The 25,014-nt window shown below is 46.8% G+C and overlaps 1 long non-coding RNA gene across 1 annotated transcript in view; it reads right to left on the bottom strand.

Moving 5' to 3' along the window:
* LOC142785081 (uncharacterized) overlaps positions 1–9,138 on the bottom strand; it is a 39,029-nt gene extending 29,891 nt beyond the window's left edge. Inside the window, exon 1 of the long non-coding RNA XR_012888845.1 lies at positions 9,038–9,138. This is a non-coding gene — a long non-coding RNA (uncharacterized LOC142785081). The remainder of the gene's footprint in view (positions 1–9,037) is intronic.
* Positions 9,139–25,014: the final 15,876 nt, after the last annotated feature.

The following is a 25,014-nucleotide window of genomic DNA, read 5'->3' as shown; positions in this document are numbered from 1 at the left end:
AGCGCTTCGGAAATGTTGACCAGCTGGGGTTCGTAAACATGCACCCAAATCTGAGCACACGGGCCTACGTCATTTGCGCCTCCGTCGAAAATGCAGCTGCCGTAGCCGGCATTTGAACCCGTAACCGGCGGGTCAGCAGCCGAGTACCTTAGCCACTAGACCACCGTGGCAGTGCAAGTCTGTGTTTTTGCATAAAAGCTTGCTAAGTGCCGGCAAGCGCTACCAGCGGCTGTCAGTGACGGGAGGCGTGCGTTTGCGGGAAGTGCTGGCACCTAGTCGCAGCGTTGTTTGTCGCTTCCTGCGCGGATACTGTAAACTATAAAAAATGCTTCATTTAGGGTGAATGATGCCACGCTTGTGCTGTATTGTGGTTCTTACTCGTCCAAATTGTGTATCCTGAAACGCAAAAGCGCCGATACCTTTTTTACAGGCTCGGTTGATATAGGTCTAACCTTTAGTGGAAATCATTGTGTCGGAACAAAAGGGTGAAAGAAAACTCGCTGGGTCTTATCTCGACGTATGTCGAGGGTGGAAGTTTATTCATTTTAGCATCGCACGCACTTTGTTGTAAGACTCAAGCAATTCAGTCTGAAAGAATTGCAAGAGTGGCATCTCTAGCCTGGCGACTTCAAGTTACCGCTGTATTCTAGTCTACCGTTGGGGTAATTGCGAACTGGAGCTCATTTCTTTCTCGACAACGGCGCGGCATTGTAGCATATTGCCACCTACTTCTAGTAGTGGGCCGTATGCCAAGGTGAAGGCTCACACCACAGAGAAGAAAGAAGTGCGCGTGGACCCCCGCTCTGGCAAACGAGCCCAAACGACGCGCATGGTTAGAGCCCTGTTGCTCGGACATCAATAAACCTTGTCAACACTCCCTGGAGCGACGTGACAATTAGTGGAGGTGCTGGGTAGCCCCTCACGGATGTTTCAGACCCCTCCTGGAAGCGGCACCACAAGCCCAGTGCGATTCCACACTCCCGTTCATCGGACAAGCCGCAAGATCAGGGGATTGCCACCCGAAGCTGACCCTACAGTTCACACCAGTAGGATGAGCACGTCCGTTCAAACCACTTTAACAGGTACGGGAAACCCCCCGGTGACTCGGTACACCCTCGAAAGTCCACAGGTTCTGACACCGTTTCATGGCACCGAGCTCGAAGACGTCGAGGACTGGTTGGTCGACTTCGAACGCGTGGCTGCTTTGAACGACTGGAACGACGCGGGCAAACTACGGCGTGTGTACTTCTATTTGGAGGATGGAGCACGTACCTGGTACATTAATCACGAAGAACAGATGACATCGTCGCCCGAATTCCGCCGCCAGCTGTTGGACACTTACAGAAGTGCTGATCGCCACGAACGAGCGGAGCGAGCGATCCAGGCCCGCATCCAGATGCCCAACGAAACTGTCATGACCTATGTGGAAGATATGACGCGCATATTTCGACAGGCTGATCCCAGTATGACAGAAGAAAAGAAGTTGCGTCATCTGATGCGGGGAGTTAAGGAGCAGCTTTTCACTGGCCTTGTACGGAGCCCTCCGAACACGGTCGCCGAGTTTTTGTCCGAAGCCGTCACGATAGAAAAGATGCTTCAGCATCGATCCACCCTATATGAGCGGCAAGTGAACACGTCCACTGCTCAAGTTCTCACGACTTTTGGGAGCAACACCAAGTGTCTGCGCGACCTTATCCGCTCTATAGTACGCGAGGAGCTGCAAAAGGCTGCCACACCACCACTACCTACGGTGAGTTCCATTGCAAGCGTCGTCAAGGACGAGCTGCATCATGCCCTTCGTGACCCTGTGAGTCTGGATAACGCCACACCCACCCCGGCTGACAACCACCGTGCGACTTATGCGGAAGCCTTGAAGCGCCCACCTTCCTCTTCCCCGCTGTTTGTTCAGGCACCTCCTACGGTTTCACTTCAGTCGGCGAAGCCTCTACGGTACTACAAGAACACACGCACGCCCCCACCCTTCGTTTACGCCAGCCCTGTGCATCTTGCGGAACAACCAGCACACTACCTTGACGACAGACGTGCTTCGCCTCGCAAATCTGATGTTTGGCGCACTACTGATCGCCGACCTTTGTGCTTCCACTGCTGTGAAGCGGACCATCTGTACCGCCAGTGTCCATACCGACGCCTTGGGCTGCTAGGCTTTTCAGTATATTCAGCGCCTCCTCGGTATGGCCAGCGACCCCGGGACCTTGAGGACTACCTGGCTCAACAGTGCATGCCACCACCTTCTGGACGGCAGCCGCGCTCACCGTCGCCAAGGCGCTTTTCATCTTCGCCACTGCACCATGCTGGCGCATGGTCCCCCAGTCCCCGCCGGGAAAACTAACGCAAGCGACCCTTGGAGGCGAGGTCGCTGGCAGTCGACGTGCTGAAAACCTCCGATCGACGCTAACAGTAAAGGGTGTGGATTCGACTGAGCGATATGTGCGGCTTTCTCTGGATATACCGGTGCTGATAGACGGCTATGCAGTAGGTGCTTTAGTTGATACCGGGGCTGACTATTCGATACTAAGCGGGAAAATGACCAGACTACTAAAAAATGTAATCACGGCCTGGCATGGCTCTGTGATTCGAACGGCTGGTGGCCACACCGTCTCTCCACTTGGAACCTGCACGAGTAGAGTTCGGGTCTGCGGTTATACTTTTGTAGGAAGTTTCCTTGTGCTCCGTGAATGTTCACGCGACGTTATTCTTGGTGTTGACTTCCTGCAGGAGTATGGAGCTGTCAGTGACCTTCAAGAAAATTGCATCACCTTCTCAGCCGACCGAGCAATCGACAAGCAGGACGACCAACAACGTGCCGACATTCTTCGTGTTTCTGCTGAAAGTATAACGCTTCCTCCAAGAGCCAGTGTTATTGTCGACGTCACATGCTGTGGATTGCGAAATGGGGAAGCGATTGCATAAAGTAGTTTTGAACACTTGCTGACTCAAGGTGTTTGTGTGGCTAGGAGTATCATACAGCTACGTGATGGCCGATCTCAACTGCTCGTTACAAATTTCAGCAACGAACACCGACACCTTTTCCGTGGCACTTCGTTAGCGTTTGCAGATGAATTAGGAACCGTCCCCATCTGCTTCTCATCGGAGGCAGTGGAGGCCGCCGATATGTCTCTAAACAATATCGATATTAATTCTAACCTCACACCAGAAAACCAGACAGCACTGCGAAAACTCTTGCTTGAATTCAAGTCATGCTTCGCTGCTTCCTCTAAGGTGCACCAGACTTCGATCACTGGGCACGGAATCATCACTTACGACGACGCCCGCCCAGTACACCAACAGCCTTACCGTGTGTCAGCGAAGGAACGAAAAGCCATTTGTACGCAAGTTCGAGAAATCCTTGACGACGGCATCATCGAGCCTTCCAATAGTGCGTGGTCCTCTCCGGTCGTCCTAGTCAAGAAGAAAGACGGAACACTACGTTTTTGCGTCGATTACCGGAAGCTGAACAGCGTGACTAAAAAGGACGTGTACCCGCTGCCACGCATCGACGACTCGTTAGACAGATTACGCCGCACCCACTATTTTTCTTTTTAGATTTAAAAAGCGGGTACTGGCAGATCGAGGTTGACGAGCGAGATCGCGAGAAAATGGCCTTTGTTACCCCTGATGGCCTGTGTGAATTTCGAGTCCTTCCTTTTGGTTTGTACTCAGCGCCCGCAACCTTCCAGCGAATGATAGACACTGTGCTTGCTGGTCTGAAGTGGCAAACTTGTCTCGTATACCTTGATAATGTTGTCGTGTTTTCTGAAACCTTCCAGCAACATCTTCATCGCCTCAGGAGTGTGCTACCGGCTATTCAATCAGCAGATCTTACATTCAAACCGCAGAAGTGTCACTTTGGTTATGAAGAGCTCAAATTCCTTGGCCATGTAGTCAATGCGAAAGAAGTCCGACCCGACCCCGACAAACTTGCCACAGTAGCCGTGTTTCCGCATCCTACAGACAAAAAAACTGTTCGGCGTTTTCTGGGCTTGTGCGCCTACTATCGACGATATATTAGAGGGTTTTCCAAAATAGCGCAACCCTTGACTCGCCTTACACGCGACGACACACCGTTTGTATGGGCTACCGAACAACAGGCTGCTTTTGCCGAGCTACGACACCGGATGCAGTCAGCCCCTGTTCTTGCGCATTTTGACGATGATGCTGACACAGAGGTGCACCTGACGCCAGTAACATCGGCCCCGGCGCCGTGCTCGTCCAGCTTCAACACGGCAAAGAACGAGTCATTGCCTATGCCAGCCGCTCACTGTCCCGTACCGAGCTAAATTACACGACCACAGAGAAAGAGTGTCTCGCAGTAGTGTGGGCGATCACCAAGTTTCGCCCGTACCTCTATGGTCGTCCATTTGAAGTGGTGACGGACCACCATGTCTTCTGCTGGTTGGTAAACATTCGTGATCCCTCTGGACGACTGGCCCGATGGAGCTTGCGTCTACAGGAATTTGATGTTACCATCATATATAAGTTTGGACGGAAGCATGAAGACGCTGATACGCTGTCGCGTACACATATACCTTTAGTCAATCAAGAAGAAGACGACGATGACGGTTTCCTGGGCGCCCTTAGCTCATCTGACTTGAGCAGACGCCAGCGAGAGGATAAAGAGATTCGACCGCTCATCGACTATCTGGAGGGTCATAGCGCCATTATACCTCGCCATCTATTTCACGTCATGACGTCTTTGTGCCTCCGAGATAATGTCCTGTACAAAAAAAAACACCCGTTCTTCGAGCCGCGCTTACCTCCTCGTCGTTCCGAAGGACATGCGGGACGAAGTCCTCTCCGCGTGCCATGACGAGCCCACATCTGGTCATCTAGGTTACTCGCGAACGCTCGCCAGAGTAAGTGAGGCGTACTACTGGCCCGGACTTTCAGCAAGCGTGAAACAGTACGTTAAAAGCTGTCGTGAACGCCAGCGTCGAAAGTCGCCACCAAGCAAGCCGGCTGGATTACTTCAGCCAATTGATCCACCCCACAAGCCATTTGACCAAGTCAGCATGAACATTCTCGGCCCATTTCCTTTATCGTCTGACGGCAACAAATGGGTCATTGTTGCAACTAACTATTTGGCCCGCTATGCTGAGACACAGGCGATACCATGAGCCACGGCTTCTGAAGCAGCACAGTTCTTCATGTGCTACATTGTTCTGCGCCACGGTGCTCCATCTACAGTGATAACCGACAGAGGAACAGCGTTCACTGCAAAGCTTATTGATGATGTTTTTCGGCTAATTAACACTAGGCATCGAACGACGGCAGCTTACCATCCGCAGAGCAACGGCTTAACTGAGCGACTAAATAACAAAGTCACAAACATGATCTCCATGTACATCGACGTTCAACACAAAACATGGGATCGCATTTTGCCTTATGTGACGTTCGCTTATAACACCGCCGTTCAAGAAACAACCCGATTTACACCGTTTCGCCTTCTCTACGGCCACGAAGTTCAGACGATGCTGGATGCGATGCTTCCTTATGAAGGCGCCGATCGAGTAACAACTGACGCAGAAGAATTTGCAGAGCGTGCCGAGGAAACTCGCCAGCTCGCCCGGCTACACATTGGTCAGCAGCAACAGGTCGATGCACGACGTTACAATATGCGTCACAATGACGTATCTTACAGTCCGGGAGACCGAGTTTGGGTTTGGACCCCTGTTCGATGCCGTGGCCTCTCCGAAAAGTTGCTCAGCAGATACTTCGGTCCGTATAATGTATTACACCGCGTGAGCGACGTAAACTGCGAAGTGGTTCCGGACGCTACGTCGTCACGATGGGCACAACGAAAACAACCGACCTCAGACATAGTTCACGTGGTGCGCATAAAGCCCTATTTTGCGCGTTCCTAAAAGACCACTTTGCCTGCGTTTTTTTATTTGTGCTTCGCTAATTGCCTCATCATTGGTGAACTTATCGCGTCCAACATTTGAATATTGGTGTCCTTTTTCATTGTTTAACCTACTTTCTTTCAGTTTTTTTTCAATAACTTTACAGCATCGGGACGAAGCTCTTTCTTTTTTTTGTTGAGGGGGAATATTGCCACCTACTTCTAGTAGTGGGTCGTATGCCAAGGTGAAGGCTCACACCACAGAGAAGAAAGAAGTGCGCGTGGACCCCTGCTCTGGCAAACAAGCCCAACCGACGCGCTTGGTTAGAGCCCAGTTGCTCGGACATCAATAAACCTTGTCGACACCCGCTGGAGCGACATCACAATATAAACTGTCACAGCCACAGCTCTAGTCTTCTAAACATCACAACAAAGTACCACATCACGCATGTCAAACTGATGTATACGTGCACGAAATGTAAGCACTCACGGCCACATTCTACGCTCCACAAAAATTCCAGCGTTGTTGACACCACATGAAAAAACGGGCTAGAAAGCGTATTGAGCGGCACCCATTTCTTTTAACCGTAAACATATTTCTCTGCGCATTCTATATTGAGACACCACGAACAAATAATTAATTGCACATACTGCAATCTGCTTTTTCATCATGCTACCATCATTCACCAAGCTTCTATCATGCCACCGTCATCCAGATTGTTAACCAAGCCATCCACCGAATACGTTTCGGATCGCCACCATGAGCCGGCATTTGCCACTCTTGCCGACATTGGCTCGCCACCACCACCACCATCTGCCACCATTTTTTCCACTCTGGCCGTCATCAGCTGCAGTTTCCGCTGACACCACCATTGGCTCGTCACCGCCCCCACCATCTGCCACCATTTTTTCCGCTCTCGCCGACATCAGCCATTAAGACCACTACAGCTTCCACCATATCCACTATCGTTTCCACCATATCCAGAATTATTTCCACCATATCCACCAACCCAGTATTTTTAATAGATATACTTATGAAGGAGATAAGAATATTGAACAACGAGCTGCATAAAAATACGTCTGAGATAAACATATGGTAAATTAATTCCATCATGTTTTCGCGTATCAAAATAACGGTGTGAAAAGAATGCTGGCAGTTGCTGAAAAAGGAACTCAGGGTCTTCAGAACCTAGCCGTCATTTTCCTGTAAAGTAAAATATGTTTTCACAAGGGGCACTTCAGGCACACTTCCATGCGCTATCTTAAATATGTTTCATGCTATGATTACTGTGAAGGAGTTCTCCTGTGTCAGTAGTCATAGCCACATGATACATTAATTAGTATCGTGCAATGATACAGCAAAATTTATTATCTTCCTGCCTCTCAATATCACCCTACTCCGGGACGGAAATCATTTGCAAGTTTGTGGTCCGCCTGACGTAATTTTCAAATCAACTGGAGCGAATGTTGCAGTGAAAGTTGCCTAGCACGTCTGTTGGCTAATTTAAAGTCGGAAGTTTTTACCAAGTTACCTTTAGAATCCTAGTCCATTCATGGGTGGAGAGATCAAACTACCGCGAATTTGTTTTTACAAAAGTAATCGAAGAAAATAGAGCACACGTATCTGACTTTTTGTTCCTGCCAATTAGTTTTGTTCACCTTTTAAGCGGACAATTTATAATGCCTTAAAATTAAGAATGTGCGCTCGCAAACCTTGGATTTCAGACACAGTCACATCAATTAAAAAAGCACGCTTGAAATTTTTGAATTAGTCATGTAAAGGTCAGGTAGTGCGTCGCACTATCTTTTGTGTTCCGCCTAATTGCCTAATTAGGCACGTTCATTTACCAAACATTTTAAGTAATGGGGCTAGGCAAAAAGATAATTTAGAATGTGATGGGTCATTTTGCAAAAACCTTTATCAGACATTTTGTAACTTTCTATTTATTGAGTATGTGTTTTTCGCTCACTAAGATATGGCCACGAAACAAAAAGAAATACTCCGCATGATATGCCCTCTTTCACATTCCCTGTGCGATAACGGCCAGTGTATTTGACCGGGTTTGCTGTACACTCTGATTTGAGTGTGATGAAGGGCGTTGTTCTGGCAGCAACATAAAAGATAGCTGCTGCGTCAGTTTACGTCGTCAAAAATTGTCGCAAGGCAAGCGTATTTTCCCGTGATCACAATTTGAGGGAGCGTTGCAATTATGACGTGCCTGAGCGTATTTGTGGGCGTGTCACTTGTTTTTTTTTTGCGGGCATCTGTGGTAACAAAAAGACGCTGATGAGCAAGAGATTAAAGTCGTGAACTGCTGAGTCAGATGTTTTGGAAACCGATGAAAAGTAGCGGCCAATACGGTTATTGTTAAGAGGAACGACGAAGAAGAAGACGGTCGCGATATGCTCGTGTTTGTTTTGCTGAGGTCACTGACTGCTGTAATCTTGGTGTTCGACACAGAAACCGGTTCTTTTACCTCGACATCTATATAGGATGTTTGATAAGGCTGTTTACCGCTGCCCAGAATCAATTTTACTCTCAAATGCCAGAAAGAAGAAAGGTTCTTTTCTTATTTAGACCTTCTTTTGGGTTACTGGCACCTCCCAATAAATGAAGCCGACCGCTTCAAGACTGCGTATCTAAGTTCTGACGGATTGTACGGGTTCAACATGTTGACTTTCAGCCTGTTAATTTCACCCGCCGCATTCTAACATCTGATGTCACACATTCTCAGAGGCTTAAAATGGAACACAAGCTAGGGCTATTTGTATAACGTCACCGTTATCTCGAGAGATTTAGGTTGCCACCTCAGACGCCTCGCAGGTTGTTCGCAAGCATGGTGTCCGTCCTGATCTCGCCAAGATTCGCGCTGTTGCTGACTTTCCCAGGCGGGAAGCACAAAAAGAGCTCCGTAGCTTGATACGTACAACTTCCTATATCTATGTTCCCTTCGTCTATGTACGTTCCATGCGTAATTTCACCACAATGATTGCCCTCCTGACACAGCTGTTAGCAGACAACCGAGACAGCTCGGCGTGGTCTCTCGCATGCGAAAAAGCGTTTGCCTTTTTATGTAATGTTCTAACATGCTTACCTATCGTGCACCATTTTAGTCCGAGCGCTTCAACTGAAATCCTCATGAACGCCAATGGAATAAGTCTTGGAAATATACTTACCAAGCGCAAATGAAAGTTTGAGGAGTATATCGTTTCCTACGCCAGTCACACTGTTCCCAGAGGAGAAAGGAACTACTCAGTTCAGTGAAAAAAGACGTCTTTTCATCGTTCGGGCAATCAAGATATTGCGACCTTACGTGTAAGGCCACTCGTACAACGTCGTGACTGATCATGCATTGTATTGGTTATAGTAATTAAAATACAGTGCTCATCGCCTAGCTCGTTGGCTGCTATTATGACATTCGTGTAATCTATCGAGCAGGGCGTAGGAATTCGGAAGCCGAAGCCCTTTGTCACTTGCTTCTTTCCTCTGATTATGGTTCTGCGTCTCTACGTACCCATAACCGCTGACTTGGAAGAACTGCTAGCCATTTTACAACCTGTGATAATTTTTTTGCACTGTCTCCATATTTGTCTGATGGCTGCGAAAGATTGCTGGTAATCCTTCGCCGCCAACGTTCTGACGTATTTACGCTAGGATCTGCAATGCGCCCGTGCTGACGTGGTAGACGTATGCCTACCTATGGATATCGATACTGTTGGCGTGGATAGTGCCGCTTTGTTCGGCAGTACGTCCATTCATGTTCCCTGTTGATTATTGACTTATATGTGGGGTTTAACGTCTCAAAACCAGCATATGATTATGACAGACGCCGTAGTAGAGGGCTCCAGAAACTTCGACCACCACCATGGGGTTCTTGAACGTGCACCCAAATCTGAGCACACGGGACTAATATTTCCGCCTACATTGAAAATGCAGCCGCCACAGCAGAAACTTGCTCCCGCGACCTGGGGGTCAGCAGCCAAGTACCACTAGACCACCATGACGGGGCGTTCATGTTCCCTATGCTAACTCCAGAAGAGCTCTCCTTGCACGACCAAAGGGCCGATGCGAACACTGCCTCGTCCCTCTCAGCCTTTCATCAGCATCGGAATCGGCTTGTGCTTTTCCCCACCATACACACCAAATAGAAACGACTAGGTCTTTATAGCCATGGACCATCTTACGCACTAAGCTGATACTTCGGCGATTCCAGAGGCCACCATGCGTGAAGTCAGCTTCTTCATTCTTGACATCCTCGTCTAGCAGCATGAAGTTCCCTTCGAGCTCCTCTGTCACTGCAGGCATACCTCTTTTTCTGAAATAGTAGACCTTCTCCGGCGCGAATGCACCATCGTACTTTTATTAACCACCACTTATCAGCCCCAAAATCAACGGGATGATGAAGCGCTTCAATCGCAAGCCAAATGACGTGCTCTCCATATATGTTTATAATGACTCCACAAATTGGGACCACGTGCGCATTTGTCACATGCGCTTACTTTATGAATGCGAAGCATTTTTCAGCGAACTTATGCGACTTGGAGCGTATCTATCTATCTATCTATCTATCTATCTATTAGTAGTATACCATAACAGAATATATAGTACACCACAACATGAAACTTAGTATACCATAACATGAATATATAACGAACATAAGTGACTGGTCATAACATGAAAATCTAGATATATAAGTCATGAATGTCATGATTCACATTTTATAGTCTTGCTACTATTGTGGTGGTTTTTTTCAAATGACAAGTTGCAAAACTGGTATGGTATGATATGACTGCATGGCGCACACAAGCGACAGACCCTAACATGAAAATCATCACTTGTGTGTCATGTAACAACATGACTACATGCCATGCTCAAGATGCGCTCGCGGCCATTTTGCTAGCTTCACGTACACAAAATTTCGTATTACGGGATGTGAATGTATGACGAGTGTATGCGACTGGTGCAAACATGATAATCATGAGATGCGTGTCATGTAACAACATGACCACATGCTACGCTCATGATGCGCTTGCAGCCGTTTCGCTAGCTTCACATGTACCATATTTGGTATTACGTGACGCGAACGAACAACATAAGTAAATGACATGTCCAAAAGTAATAATCATGATATACAACATGACAACAAGCGACACTCATGATGTGCTCCCCACCATTTCGCTAGTTTCAGATATGTCAAATTTAGTGTTTCGTCACGTAAATAGATGACGAAGGTATGTGACTGGTGTAGACGTTATCTAAGAGCATGACTGCATGCCACACACAAGGCGCCAATACACTTCGACGTGACCCGGCGCGCGTGCACGCCGGCGTTCGTTTCACCACGTCAGGCCGGCGATGCCACGCCAGGCGCCGATCATGCACAGCGCTGCGTTACTTTGACGCATGCGCGTTTGTTTGCGCCCGGCGTCCTTTCATCACGAAAATAGGCAGACGCGGTGCTGTCTGGGTAGAGCTGGGTAACGTCATCGCGCGAAATACTGCATGTTGCATTTCGTGACGGACGCTGTTCAAGCTGGGTACGCCCGACGTCAGGCTATAGTGTGTTCGTGTTTTGCAAGCATAGCTTCACTGCGCTAAGCCTGCGCGCTCGTCATCGTAACGGAGTATATTGGGCCATTTATGGTGCGCTTGCGGTCGTTTTGCTAGCTCCACATATAGGAAATTTAGTGTTACGTGACGACAATGGATGACGAAGGTATATGACTGGTGCAAGCGTAATAATCGTGACGCGCGTGTCATGTGAGAACATGACAGTATACCATGCTCATGAGGCGCTCACGACTGTTTCGGTAGCTCCACATATACAATGTTTGGTATCACGTGACGTCAATAGACGAAGGTAAATGACACCTCCAAACATGATACTCATGATATGCGTGTCATGAAAAGCATGACTACATGCTACGCTCACAGCGCACGTGCTCACGGCCATTACATTACCTCAACATATAGCAAAGTTGGTATTATGTGACGCGACAAGACGGCGAAGGTAATTGGCACGTCCAAACATAATAATGATCGCATGCGTGTCATGTAAATTTTGACTACATGCTACGCTCATAGCCTGCTCACGGCCCTTTCGCTAGCTCCACATATACCAATTTTAGTATGAGGTCATGTGAGTGGACGACTGAAGTAAATGACACGTCCAAACATGATAATCATGACATGGAAATCATGTACAGCACAATTTATCTCCGCCTCGTAACGTTGAGCTAATTTTAAAGTTACAATTCAACCTTCCTCATTCATGCTTCACATATCATCGATTCCCACTGTACGTGGGATCTGCCATTTTTGTTTTTTTATTTATTTGTTTGCCTAATTATCTAATAACAGTAAGCAACCTGTTAGGTGGCAAAAAATATTATCAATAAAAAAGTCACAGATTTGCCGCGAAGGCGAAGCAATGAACGGGATAGCACCATATTGAAAGGTCACGCGCAGAATGACACGCAGATAGAAACTGGCCCCGCGTTTCTCACGCACGAAGGACGCACAAAACCTACTCACAGGTACAGTGCGACGCGAATAGGCGTCTCATTTCTTACTTCGCTGTGTCCGAAAAATGCAGCCTTTTCGCCAACGGAGACTATGCAACGATTGAACTGACTTTTGTGCGCCTGGGAGCAACGACAGAATCAGTCTTGTGAAAGTCGAAGGGCATCCAAGGCGTACGATTGTCACAAACGGGAGATAAGCAAGTGCACGCGACAGCATTCACCCCACCCCTTCACCACGGGTCGAAGTATGCGTTGTGGCGACGCGTGCTCATTGCACAATCTTGCTGGTAATGCTGAAAACACGATAGTTCTCCCCGAGACGGCCATAACCAGCGGTATGGTATGGTATGAAGAACTTTATTAGGCCTTTAGGATCATTCCAGGACTGATGTTGGCTGCTCCCACGTGGGAACAGAGAAGCCAAGCCGTTCTGCCACCGCACGGGCCCTCTGGGCAGTTCTGTGTTGGTCCGCCAGCGCGTCACTAAGCAGCCTTCGCGGCCACCACTGTTCCCTGTGAGAAGCCGCACCGGCCATTGCCGAGCAGCGCCAGAGATTGTGTTCAAAATCGAGCGAGCCCCCACACTTACTAAAATAGATCGATACCCAGCAGTCCGAAATAATTTTATTCGTAATGACCGGCTTGGGATACGTCCGCGTCTGCAGAAGTCTTAATGTAACCGCCTGTGGCCTGTTAAGTCTAGAATGTGGCAAAGGGAATTCCCGGCGCTTTAAATATTGTTGTTTGGTTATATCGTTGTACGTTAACAGCTGGTCTCTAAACTCTGGAGCTGAAGATTCAGCCGCTTCAGGGATTTGACGGCACACTTATTCTCGTGCCTCTCTGTGCGCCACCTCATTTAGGTTACGCAGGGCTCCCTCCATTGACTCCATGTGCGCCGGAAACCAAGTAGTGGTATGTGGAGTGATGCCTTTGCCCTCCAGCAGTCTGTAGGCCGGCTCACTAATGACTCCCCTCAAGAAGGCTTTATTTGCAGATCGAGAGTCGCTGAAGACTAAAACCCTACCCGAATCATTGAGTGATAGGGCAATAGCCACCTGCTCAGCGGCCCCCGGATTTTTCGTATAAACGAAAGCGGCATTTCGAACGCTCCCTCTCCCATCTAACACCACCACCAAGTAAGCATCTTGCCCGTTAATCTATGCGGCGTCAACAAATGCAAAATCTTTATCCTGATCCTTTGCCTCACGCAACAAAGCCCTAGCTCTCGCCATTCACTTCTCTATATTATGCACAGAGTGCAAACTTCGCGGAAACGGACGAACCATGATATTAGCCCTAAAGTTCACCATCAACTTTTTTAGGTTCGCACCATTACTAGTCACCACCGATTCTCCAATTGACTGCAAGATAAACCTACCAGCTGTCGTACCCAGCAACCACTCACTCTTTGCTGTGCTTCGGGCCTCGGCAATTTCGTTAAGAGTACTATGCAAACCCAGCTACAACACCATATCATTTGACGTATAGACAGGCAAACCTAGTGCCGCCTTATCGGCTTTTCTAATTAAAGCTTCAACCTGTTTTCCTCCTTTTTTTCCAATTTAGCATAGCAGCTACGTACGAAACATGGCACAAAATAAATGCGTGAACCAAGCGCATCGCACCTTCTCCTAATCCTCTGTGCTATTAGAGATCCTTCAAATAAGTCTAATGTCTTCCTGCGTAACACGCTGAATAGTTGTATTATTCGCTTCGTTTGCATCAATTACCAAACCATGGACCCTTATTGCATTGAATTTTGGTACCAATGGCCCACTGCTAGTACGAACTGTGATGCAAGTCTCAACTTCCAGTATACCAATTATTCGGTCTTCGACCTAACTTCTTAGATTTGAAGATTAACAACTCCAACTTTTCAGATAAGCGCTTGCCTCCTATAGGAGCCAAAGAGCTTTCGGTAAATGTTACCACCTCCTACAGCCTAGCCTCAAGCCTTCCGTCACTGCCACTGACACTCCAGACCGTGAAGTCATTCGCGTAGATAGTATAGCAGACACCATCGACAGTGTTCAGTAGGTTAGCTAGCTTTGACATCGCCAGATTGAACAACATTGGCGAGAGTACGGATATTTGTGGTGTACCACGACAACCCGATTTGAAGACTGCGGACTCAATCTCTTCTAACATGAGACATGTCCTCCTATTCTTAAAAAAATCCTTAACAACGAAGAAAAGCTCTTACCCCAGGTTCCAGTCTCACAGCACCTGTAGAATGAAGGAGTGTCGGGGATCGTCGAAAGCTTTTTCAACGACAAGTCCAAAGTTTTTCCCTTGTAGGCCAAAGAAGTAGGCGATGCTTAATACTGAACACAGAATCTTGAGTCGAGAGGCCTGGACGAAAACTTATCATCGAATGTAAAAATATCCCGTTATTTTAAACATCACGCGTTAGCCTATTTAAAATGACATGCCCAGCGACTTTCCCCAAACACGATGTTAGCGGAATTGGTCTGATATTTTCCAGCTCTACGCTCTTGCACGGGTTTGGTATAAGAACAGTAGTCGCAATTTCCACTCTTCTGGTAAATATCTTTCCTTCCATCAGCTCTTCATTACCCGCATGAGGAACTCAAGAGACCCCTCTTCTAAATCGCTTAACATTTTATTAGAAATGCCATCTGCCCCTGACGCCAATTGACTTTTAAAACCCTGCAATACCATCATTGTATCACTTTCAGTAAATTCCTTATTCATAAATATATTCTCATCCCCACTATATTCCGAAAAACGTCAAATGTAGCTTGGCAGGTTTGCATCGGAATGTATCTCTCAGCCAAGTTCTTCAGCACCTGTTTTCCTGATAAGTATAGACACGCCTCATGGAGCAACTTACTTATCCCCATCCTCTGATTACACTTAAAACTGCCTCACTCAGTAAATATCAGAACAAATTCCAGATGCTCCACCTTATAATGCCACCATTTACAGAATTGCGTACCTCATCTCATTGCTGATTGCACAATACTCAACAGTGGTCTTCAATCTCTGAATTAACCATTACTATACGCTTTCTAAACCTTCTGTTCAACCGCTCACCCTTCCATCTCACCAACATCAACTGCATTGCTCCCAACAAGTGTGCCAGACGACTATTCATTTGAGTTGTGTTAATATCTGCCTTAAGTTTCTTAGTGGCTGCCTCAGCGTCACTCTTGAGCTGACTAGTTCACTGTTTCAAGGTCAACTCATTCCCCTTATCTTCGTTTCATTGTTCTCTCCATTTCCTAAATGCATCCCAATAAAAGAAATTAAATGTTTGCTCCTCTTCAGGAGCCGCCTATAAAGTAATCATGGGTATGTAAGGATCGCTGCCAAAATCTAAATTACAATTTGACGAGGCCTAATCTACCACCCCACGAACAAAAGTAAGATCTGGTGCCAACTCTCTATATGTCGACGGGCCACAATAAGTAGCATACGAAGGGTCTCTCATGAGAGATCAATTAAGTCTCGCGCCTTTTGCCAAAGGCTCTTGCCTTTGGTTGTGCTATTGACATACTTACATACACGATAGGGCGCAATAATGTTCCCTCCAATAAGCAACGATGCTTCCTCAGAGATACAGCCTGGCTTGCTCAAGAGAGCTTGAAAGCTCTGGTGTCGCTGGCGGTGCTATACAAGTCAAGCAGGTTAACGTTCCTCTGACTTCCTCCTTGCCGATCTAAACTCACCTCGACCATAATATATTCAATCCTGCAATCCCCCATGTGAAATACATGCCTAACATACGAAAACCTCATACTAATGAGTGTTTCGAGCCCTCTGCCCTTCTCATCATGTTTTACTTCCGCTTTTAAACCGGTTAAAGTTACGCTGGAAGTCAGAGTTTCCTGCAACATGATAACCTGAGGTTTCACGTTGCCCGTTCTAACAAACTGCTGCAGAAATTCCTTATTGGAATTGAACCCTCTACCAATCCACTGCCAAATACTAAATAAAATTTTTAGTGAAGCTGCCATCTTGGTTATGCAAATTTGGCTACTTATGTTGAGTTTAATACCACTAGGGTCTTTTCTGCTGGGCCAGCGGCTTAGAGCAATCTTGCTCTATAACAGAAACCATCGTCTCATTGAGGTACACTTCAGTTTTATATAATTTTTTATCGGTGATATTTTCTCTCTCTTCTATCCACTCCAATCTGATAATGATCTGATTCACCATTTCCTGCAGCGTCGCCAATATTTCTTTAAGCTCAGAACCAACCTTCGCCTGCGACCGGGCAATTGAGAGCGCCCTCTTTTTCGGAGCTGGTGTCTCCTCGTCAGACACGCTCTCTTTGAGAACGTCCACAGAGCTTGGTACCTCAATCGCACTAGTCAGGGTTTGCAACCCTGACTATTGCTGTTACCGAACAGTAAACTTCTCAATATTTGCTATTTCTTTTACAAGCCCTTCAATGGCTGTTTTTAAACTATTATTTTTTCTCCAATTGTGCAATCCTGTCCTTAACACGATTACAACACACATGCTCTTCGCTCTGCTCACGTGTTCGGCCAGTGATGGGTCCACACTTGAACGGGTCAGCCCCGTTGATCCGCCCTTCAGCTGCGCTGCCACCTCCACCAATAGACGCGGAGCGCTTCCTTGAGGATGGACTTCCATACGATGACCATCGTCCTGACTTCAAACGGCTCCGAGAGCGCAAGCGTCTCCCCGAACGTTGAGAGATGCTTGTCAGCTGCGCCACCTAGAGTGCGTGGTTCCACTATTAGTTCCACCCTGCCTCGCTCTTGTCAGTGAACATGCTTAACTTAGAGAACTTGGTACCATTGTCTGATCGTGTATCCACGTTTAGGTGTCGACCTACACAATTCTTGCAACAAGGCTCGCAGTTATAGTTCTCTGCAGGATTCTGAGCACCGCATCCCGGCATTCAAGGCAATTGGTCACAGGACAGACATCCGCTTAGTGTTCCAAGTTTTCCACACACATAGTATACGTCGACTTGCTTGCGGTACAAGTAACACCAGACCAAAGTTGGCCCATACCTTAGAACACTAAGGACTTTTAGGCCGTCAAACACAATAATTACCGAGCCGGTGTTCTTGATTATTTTAAAGGGGAGAGACAGTGTATTGCGTTAAATTACGATATTATGCTCAAGGGCAGTGGGTCCATTCATAATGTCCACATGATGAATTACCTTGTTACACGCAGAGTGTGGGGCCATCTCGTATGCAATGACTTCAAAATCTTTGTCCGCGAACATTACTGACTTGATTCGGACATAGCGTATAGCGTTGCTCCTTTATGGCGTACTAGAGAGAGATGTAGGCTTTATTACTTCCGGTAGATTGCTGGGATGGGCTCCCACCAAAGGGCCAACGGAGTGACCTTGTCTCCTGGCAGCTTCCTTCGCCTGCTGAATCACCAAAAGTTGCTTGTCTAGGCCTGAACTGAGCAGCGCAGTCCGCCAACGCGCCCGAAGGGCTTCGTTGGAGGCCGGGACCTAATCATTTTTGACTAATGCTGGACAATACCATAGGATATGGTGAAGAGTGGCTCTGGCGGTACAGTAATGGCATAGATTACAACTATAGACGTCGGAATATATGTGGCTTGATGACAGGGTTCGTGTAGGTGCGTGTTTGTAGCTGCCGCCACTAAACAGACTGGGCCAGATTTATCTTGCGGTGAGGTGGAGGGTACACCTACCTTTGCAGTCGAGAGTGTTGAGTTATGTCAATAAATTTAGTGAGCCGATCGTCCCAATCCGACACTGGCGCAGACAAGTCCGTTTGGGTGGCCGCTTGGTCTGACGTGACTGGGAACACTAGACTTCGAGACACTACGTGCGCCATTTCATTCGGAGCGTCCTCCGCGTCACGTAGTGGTGTGTGGGCAGGGAACCACAAGATGTGCACGTATTTGTCCGCCTCGTGAATTAGGCCTGTGCTAAGAATCCGCAATGCCTCGAGGGAGATTGTGCCGCTGGCATAGTTTCGAACGGCTGTCTGCAAGTCGCTGATTACACATGAGGCGTTAGTGTGGGCTGTGTGTGGTCTACGACAGCAGCCACGAAGCAGTGACGTTCCTGGTAGCATGCTGCGTCGACAAAGACTGCTTAAATGTTGCGCACAAATATCTTTGACATGACCTTGGCTCTACTGACACGTCTACCCTTGTGTTCATGGCACATGTTTCTTGGTATGGGTGGTACTGTGAGCATGGCACGGATAGTGTGCGCAATGTCGTGGTTGTGTCCGTGTTGAATGTGAGAAGAAATACCGAGATTACATAGAATCTGGCAACCTGGCTTAGTCTTGGCTGATCGCTTGAATTGGGAGATTTGTTGTGCCTTAAGCTTCTCAAGGGTATTTTGTAAACCAAGTTGAAGGAGGAGTTCGGCGCTGGTGTTTTGAGGCAAACCAAGTGCTTTTTTGTAAATTTTCCTAATTAAGCTGTTGAGTTTTACCTTTTCCGCAGTGAACCATTGGCGGAATGCCGCCGTATAGGTGATGTGACTTAGAACGAATGGTTGGATCAAACGATTGATGCTAGCCTTTTTCATGTCTTTGTGTTTATTGGTAGTGCGCCTAGTGAGGCGCATCGTGTTAGACACTCTGGCTTCAATGTTGCGAACTGCCTCTCCGTTGGTACACTTACTTTCTATGATCAGACCTAGGACTCGGATTTTATCCACGGTGGGCATGGCGTGACCATCGCTTGTAGTGAGTTTTATATCAGCGTGTGCCTGCACTAGGGGATGTTGGTTGGGTGGTCGACCTCTAAGTGTAGGGCGATATAGTATTATCTCAGATTTCTCCGCCGAGCAGGATAGTCCAGTTCATTGTAAAAACCATTCCACTGTGTCAATCTCCTCCTTTAATATCTGTTCGATGGAACCGTCAACGCCGTCGCACACCCAGAGGGTGATGTTGTCGGTGTAATAGGTGTGATAAAGTCCTTGGATGGTTTTGAAGAAAGACCAATGAGGGCCAGCTTAAACAACAAGAGAGAGATCACGGAACCCTTTGGGGTGCCCGCGCTTCCCATGGATATTTCGGACGACCTGAGTGGTTTCACGGTGATTGTCGCCATTCTGCCAGTAATAAAAGCTCTTATATAGTTTTACGTGCGAAGCCCCCAGTTTAGGGTATTAAACTGATTTAGAATGGTGCTATGCGTGATAGAGTCAAAAGCCTTCCTGAGATATAGACCAAGTAGGCCCTTAGTGATGATTTCTGGGGTTTAATGTCCTAAAACCACTATATGATTATGGGAGACGCCGTAGTGGAGGGCTCCGGAAATTTAGACCACCTGGGGTTCTTTAACGTGCACCCAAATCTGAGTACATGGGCTTACAACATTTCCGCCTCCATCGGAAATGCAGCCGCCACAGCCGGGATAGTGAAGCGTCCTTTAATGTCTATGATGTGATGCTTAAGCTGCAACATGGCATCCTGCGTGGAAAGATGTCTGTGGAAGCCAATTATGGTGTGTGTGAAAAAATCTTTGTCTTCGAAGTAATTTGTCAGTCTAACCAGGAAAGCTGGCATACTAGCCACCAAGATATTTTGTCTGTAATTGGGACAAATGACATCTTCGTTAATCTCCTCAGTAGTCAGGCCAGCCGCCTCGACGATTGCCCTGCCCACAGCTGTAAAGCCAACTTTCTCCAAATTCAATCCACACTGGAGGCAAATTACTATATTGGTGTGCTCTTCCGTCATCGCTGGCACTCGCGACGCCTTCAGAATGGGTTGCCTAATTGCGAAACCTCTGCGCCGTCCATCTGTGCCCCGTTGTTGAGCCAGGTCACCTTGTGAACCGTCATCACCCGGTGCAGGCTTCGTTGGGAGTCTTGATTTTCCGTTAGACACCATCTGCCATCTTAGATCTTCAGTAGGTTCCTCTTCCGACAGCACTTCCCTTTCTACTTGCATAACTGCTATTCCGCATGTGCGCGTCCCGCCACATAGGGTTGCCAGACGCTGGGCCTGGCATTTAGCCAACGCGGCGGCCGAACAAAAGTTAGGATAATGTCCATAATTTGATATCTTCCCAATTCTGTCGTCCTCACGGATCCAATGGCCTCAAATATGCACCACACAGTGACAAAAATGCTGTGAAATTATTCGCAAAAGACGGAGCCAAAGCGGACATGTTCGCTCACCTCGACAACCACAGCGTCTCTCGCCATCACCAGTGGTGTTAATAGCCTGCCATTAGGACGTTGAAGGAGGTGGTCCTTCGTTGAAGGAGGTGGTCCTTACACTCGCAATTCAAAGGTCCAACGTTCAATTCCGCACGCCAGAGTCTTTTTCTGGATTATTTTTGTTTCTTGCGTTTTCACATATATCAATACGTATACGTATACATGGTGAGTGACGGCGACGCTAGCGGCAAAATCCAGCCGAGAGAGACCATATATTTGCTATCACAATAAAAGAAGATACGTAGCAACAACAGAATAGTTCTGTAAATTTCGGTTAACGTCGCGGCACTGTCCTTCGGTGGGAACTCGATCGCGGCCGAGGTAGTCGCATTTCGATAGAGGTGAAATTCTTGAGGCTCGTGTACAGTGTGATGTTAGGGCATTTTGAAAAAAAAAAGGCGGGAGGATGGAACTTTATGAAGTCGTTCAATACGGCACATCAAATGAATATATCAGAGTTTGGAGATGCCTCACTCCTGGTATTATTTTATTATTTTCTGCATATTCGTCGCTCAGTTATGACGGGTCACGTCAATACAACACAAAACAATGTGAAGTCTTCGGCAAATAAAAGAACCATTGACATCAAACGCTTGCGCTGTTTGATGCCAATGGTTTGCCCACAGAAGCTGTGATGCAACGTTTTGAAATACGCACTAGCGGATCAATTCACGTTCGTCAACATGCGCAGGCTACACAGGAATCCACAGTGCGTTCAAGAATGCTCGAAATATGATTCCATGACGAAAATCTAACCTGCATATATTCGCTTGTACAGTAAAACATTGCCACAAACATTGCGCGCAGATGGCCATGTGCGCGAAATGGCAATTTATCTATCTTTGTTCGTTCTATCTTTATATCTAACTTTATTCGTTCTATCTTTATATCTTTATTCGTTCTTGTAGCTGGGCAAATATTTTTCGCCATCAATTGGTGTGCACAATAGGCCATATGAACATAATGCCATATTATTCGGGGCGTTTAACGTAACTATGCGACAACCGCAAGGCCACATTAGTATGAAATCTATGATGTCTGTTTCCAAAGCCACAAATATTAGCTGCAATTATAATTTGTACTTCTCTAAAAAGGTATTCCATATAGCAAAAATATCTAAGGAAGTACCATTATTACAGACCAGCTTCTGAACCACTTCAGCATACTTGGTTCTGTGGCCTGGTATTGTTTTCCCTGACAACTGAAAACAAAGACATATTTGACAGGACCAACGCTGTTGCCCTGAAACGTTACTGATGATATTGCACTGCGTGACTTATCAGGCAACTGCGAGTCATTTCAGCGCATTTGTGACGTCTTGTTTTGAATCTCACAGTGCGTTTCTCCTGAAAAGGTTGGTTTTCTTTCTGCTGTGTTCCTACTTGTTTTACATGAGTCATTTGATATTCAGCACTGAGAACAACATTCCTGCAGCGCAATTGAAACATTTTGTACCGCTAGAGAGTCGAATAAAAGTTCATTTGATTTATTATTCAAAATTTCCGAATATTCTTACAACCGTCCAAAAAATCGAAGAAAACACTGCGAATCATAAAAAATCGCAAAAACAACCAATAACATCATATAGATCCGAAAAAGTCCGAGCAAAGAACCACAACTTCGAAGCTCTCTAAGATTTTCTTTTGTGAACTTTTGTAAGTTTTTTGTTGGCTCACTTACTGGGTCCACTTTTCTTGGCCCACTTACTTCGGGGTGCCGGTATTCGGTGCATCAGCAGTGCTGGGCAGGATGACGCCCTGTTCCCAGCAAGAAGATTTCGCTGCGAACTCCTTCTACGGTCGTCATGAGGGGAAGTGAATTCGAAGTGTGAGAAGGCACCGTTGATAAAAACCCCCACAAGAACTTGCATCGCGTCATGAATGCATGGGCGCTATTTGCGACATTTTTAAAGAAACTTCACGTGCCAACGCACTGGCATTTCTACCCAGTCGACATTTCAGCAGCATAGAAATAAGGTCAGCGTTATTGTCGCGCTGTCTCTTTGTCAACTGAAAACCGTGCCCCCTCCGAACGTGTACAAGGGTGTTTCTAATATTTCGAGCAGGTTCTCTTGTTCCAGCTTCAACGTGTATATTTCTACTTCTGAGGTGCTGAGGATGCATGGGCAGCATTTTAATGCCGGCCGTTTCACTTCTATGAAAAATTACATGCATAAGTGCGCACGTTACCAACACCAGTAATTGTTGTAAAAGACTTTGCTGCCTTAAAACCTATCTGAATAATATGTCCTCAAGCCACTTAAAAGTGAATTTTCTCCCGCAAGTGTCACCAGGGGCCTGCGCTTCATGAGGGCAACATGGCAGTGAGTATTACGTCGTGACGCGGTGAAACTCAGCCCCGCCGTGGTTTTCTAGTGGGCAAGGTACTCGGCTGTTGACCCGCAGGTGACGGGAATGAACCCCAGCTTCGGCGGCTGCATTTACGATGGCGGAAGAAACGCTGTAGGCCCACGTGCTCAGATTAAGGTGCACGTTAAAGTACCACAGCTGGTCGACATTTCCTCGGCCCTTCCCTACGGCGTCTCTCATGATCATATCCTGGTTTTGGGACGTTGAGCTCCACATATCAATCAGCGGTGAAACTCACTGCGATGCATTGCAGCCACGTGATAGAATAAGCTTTATTTTATTGTGCATGTGTGCCTAGTGTGGGCAATCAAGCTAGCACGTGTATTGTGTCGCTTTCTGGCGTAGTGGCATGTGCGCTGCTCTCGTCAAAGGCAAACGTCTTGGGCGGATCTTCACCTTGAGCGTTTTTAACTGAAACTCTTGACGCGTGAACTCGAGAACGATATCGTCGATCCTGAGACAATCCGGGTTCAACTGATGCCTATTGAGCGCCGGCATAAATGTGAAGCGTTTCAAGCAGTCGATGCTAAGAAGCCGTACTTTTGGACGCAAAAAAATTTAGTAAGCTTGTACTACTTGTACAAAGCTGAATTCAAGAAAGAAGCTTCTCAACTGCTAGTTTTTTTTCAGCTTTTTAGGTGAGTCAATATCAGCTTCGTCTGCTCAACCTGCTTTAGAGTGAAGACCTCGATAATTTGTGCTCAATTTTTAGTGTAATCTTTAGCTGTGTCTTAAGCAGCAAGTACTCGACTAACAAAATCGATATTGATTCCCATTTCATGAACAGAAAATCAATTATCAAGACAATATAGATACTCAACTAATTATCATTACCTGTTAAGTAAGTTTGTAATGAGCCTGGTCTGTCGAGCCCGCTCCTAACTGATATGCCTTAATTATCAATGCTCAGTAACTTTCGTGCTAGCTTGACGTGAATTCACCAGCAAAATCTCGGCAACAAATGACCTAATTAGCTCGGTCTTATCATCACTTTGCTTAGTTAGCTTGCTCACAGCATGTACTTACAATAAGTGGATAGGTATTCTGCCCAGCTAATGAGCTAATCAACCAGACGCATGTTGTCTGGAGCGAGCACATCATGACGAAGAGAAGGCGCACGAGCCGGGCAATGCGCTATAAAGATATAGGCTCATCATAATGATCCACAATTGGCCTCTGCAATTAGCTACGGCTGCGCGCTGTTGGAAAATGCTCGACAGGTTGTAATCACCGGGGCTGTGGTGCTCAATAGTCTAAACTTTATCATGGAGGCTCTGAACGCTTTAAAATGATTCAAACCACCCGCATGTATAAAAAAAGATACAGTCAATAATAGTTTCTGACACCTTCATGCATGGCAGCTGTTATGCACTGAGTGAACCGACTCACGAATAAAGGCTGGTGCCTTTAATTTAAAGGCACTACCCAACATAGTCAAGCACCTTTCATGAAACACTACGTTGCATCGTAGCCAATAAAGTGCAGCGCTCGCTCAAGGCTGCATTTTACGTTTGCATAGTGTTAGTTTGTACAAGAGGGGGTGTCGACGGAGCTAAGAGATATTCTGAGCATCGCTAAGCTTGGGCCATCCTGCAGGACACTCAAGGAAGTGGCCTCCAATACGAAGTTTTGCTACAAATGCCTTCGGTAGATAGATATGTGGAAAAGAGAACCTATTCTTAAATATCTGACGTTGTTTGCAGAGTGTTCTTTTGAGCCTCAAAACTTGCGTGGATGGTTCTGGAGATATTTAAATAGCTTATAACGTTTAACGTGTTTCAAGTACTTTATCCAAGAGTATGGCATACAACGGCAGGCAAGTTTCATCCAGATTGTAGGTGCATTTCTCATGCATCAGGCTGATTCTCGCTTCTGTCCCTAGTTCCTGCGAAATTGTGAGAATGTTTTGTGCTGTCAGAGAAAAAACTGGCCTTTAAATCATCCCCTTACTCTGGACAATAGGAACAAGATGGTGCTCTTTTGTAGAGTCAAGAATTCAGACTGTCTTTCTACTGCTGCCTTTTGTTCGTGGACAGCGTGCACATGAGAAAATAAGATATATTGTTGCATGTACAAAA

This window comes from Rhipicephalus microplus, chromosome 2, assembly GCF_043290135.1.
Source record: "Rhipicephalus microplus isolate Deutch F79 chromosome 2, USDA_Rmic, whole genome shotgun sequence".
In the NCBI taxonomy this organism is placed as follows: Eukaryota; Metazoa; Arthropoda; class Arachnida; order Ixodida; family Ixodidae; genus Rhipicephalus; species Rhipicephalus microplus.
Note: the sequence above shows the minus strand (reverse complement) of the source record. Positions and strands in the feature narration are given on the sequence as shown.